The following is a 2500-nucleotide window of genomic DNA, read 5'->3' on the forward strand; positions in this document are numbered from 1 at the left end:
TTCCCTTAAACTGTAGGAACCCTGTGATAGTTTAGTTAATGCAAGCATCAGCCACACAACACTGTGTGACGCAGCACCGCCTCTGGGAGAAACACAGGAAGTAACTGTCCTCTGCAGCCCAGTGCTGCTCAGAGAGATGCAGATTTGACAACAATAAACTGTAATGTACTGTAAATAACAAATCAAATGAAAAGATAAACTGATATCTAACAGTTATTTAATACATTTAGTCCTCAGAAAGCTTCTTCACCTTTGATACTATGAGACTGAAATGTTAAACTCACAGAAAAAGTTATTACTTTGAGATGTGTTAACATATAGATGAGTGCAGATGAAGAAACATTTTTGTTTCTGTGACCTTCAAAGGACCAGAAGTTCTCTGTGTTCCCCAAGTTCTCAATTTTATTCTTTCTCTTAGAATGAAAATGAAAGTGTTTATGGTTAGGCCTCATTAAACTAGTAATTCTGGGTAAATGTTTTGTTTATATTCATGTATAAATTATACAAAACAAACAAACAAACAAAACAAAACACATAATACATAAAGAACCCTTAAGTAAGGATTTCATCAATTCTTAATATTTTAGCTTTAACAAGACAAAGCTCAGAATAATTACAACAAATACTAAAAACCTGTAGTGTGTGTCTTGCTCCTGTGTAGGAGGTGGTGGGGGCTTTAACACATCTGAGCCTAGGGGCCCATCTCATGATCCCCCCCATGCACCAGACAAACATTTTATTTCTGTAGAGTGTGCATTATGTGACAATAAGTGTGAAAATGTAATGCTGTGGTTTACATAACTTCTTTAAACATTTTTTCACTTTCTTTTTAACTAACAAAAGTTCAGTTTAACAAACAGGAAGTGAGAGGAGCTCTGAGTCTTCCTGTCTACTTCCTGTCTACTTCCTGTCTACTTCCTGTCTACTTCCAGTCTACTTCCTGTCTACTTCCAGTCTACTTCCTGTCTACTTCCTGTCTACTTCCTGTCTACTTCCAGTCTACTTCCTGTCTACTTCCTGTCTACTTCCAGTCTACTTCCAGTCTACTTCCAGTCTACTTCCTGTCTACTGCAGCACATGTTTTATAGCCTTGAAATGTTGCCTTCCTGCATACTGTTAGCTGGATTGTTCCGTGGTTCCAATGGCCTGTTATTTATATGTTGATATGTCTGTATGTACACATATTTATTACAATCTTTATGCTGGTGTTCTCATGGAGCACTATGTTGTGTTATTATGTTGGAAAGATAATGTAAATAACTCTAACGTTCTACTAAAGTGCTTTATTGTTATCAGGGCTCGAGGCTAACGAACATGTGTGAAGAAAATGTGTTTTGGACGGACAGAGATCGTCCCCGGGATGACAGGTGGTTTTGATATAACGAGCGCTGCTGTGTACAGCAAACAACATGCCGGATGAACCAAACACTGACCGACGTTACACCGGAGCCTCACCTGTTACTATAGTTACAATCACGCTACATGAAAGGTTCCGGTGATACCGGTCCATCTATCCTCAGTCACAAGCTACGGTCTGAGGTCAGGACACATTTAAATGGAGAACTAGAGTCAAGGTGGCAAAATCCTGCAAAGCGTTTGGTTAGAAGAGCTAACAGCTAACCTAACAGAGCTAACAGCTAACGTAACAGAGCTAACAGCTAACCTAACAGAACTAACAGCTAACGTAACAGAGCTAACAGCTAACCTAACAGAGCTAACAGCTAACCTAACAGAGCTAACAGCTAACGTAACAGAGCTAACAGCTAATGTAACAGAGCTAACAGCTAACGTAACAGAGCTAACAGCTAACGTAACAGAGCTAACAGCTAACGTAACAGAGCTAAACACAGAGGAAAATGAAGCGTTAACAGTGAACTACAGTGCATTACAATGCATACGCCGATAAAAGCACAGCTATCACCAGCAACATTCAGTGTCTGATGTGATGTCCCATAAATAAGCTGTTCTGTCTTTGTTGTGATATTTCTTATGTGACATATCAAACAGCTCGAGACGGACGGACGGACGGACAGACAGATAGAGAGACTGGTGTCCCGCCCCATCTTATATATAATGTGTTCCCTGACAGGGACAACACCAGAGACTTTCTGAACAGTTCAGATATACAGTATATGATGATATTTTAGGGTGAAAATGTCCTACTTGTGTTGTAGCAGCGGAACAAAGTGAGTCTTTGGACAGGTCATCGTCATCTGTATCGTCTGCAGGAATGTATTAATACAGTAACTAACATATTAAATGATCCTCCCACTCCTGGCTTGATTTTCACTTTCGTCACGTCTCTTCAGACCACAAGTCAAATCCTTTTCTTCAGTTGTGTCTGAGCGGCTGCCTCGAACCTTCTCATGACGTTAGACTCCTGACGGCCCCTCACGGAGACATTTCCTCTGAGCAGTCGTTATGTTAAAAGACAGCACTGCAAATCTTATTTGTTTGCAAAAATAAACTCTGGCTTTGTCGGAGATGTTCTGTTCATAAA

At 40.1% G+C, this 2500-nt stretch overlaps 1 long non-coding RNA gene across 1 annotated transcript in view; it reads right to left on the minus strand.

Moving 5' to 3' along the window:
* LOC115005103 (uncharacterized) overlaps window positions 1-56 on the minus strand; it is a 2093-nt gene extending 2037 nt beyond the window's left edge. The window contains exon 1 of the long non-coding RNA XR_003831921.1: window positions 1-56. This exon is cut by the window's left edge and continues 231 nt beyond it. This is a non-coding gene — a long non-coding RNA (uncharacterized LOC115005103).
* Window positions 57-2500: the final 2444 nt, after the last annotated feature.

Source organism: Cottoperca gobio, unplaced genomic scaffold (genome assembly GCF_900634415.1).
Source record: "Cottoperca gobio unplaced genomic scaffold, fCotGob3.1 fCotGob3_254arrow_ctg1, whole genome shotgun sequence".
Classification (NCBI taxonomy): domain Eukaryota; kingdom Metazoa; phylum Chordata; class Actinopteri; order Perciformes; family Bovichtidae; genus Cottoperca; species Cottoperca gobio.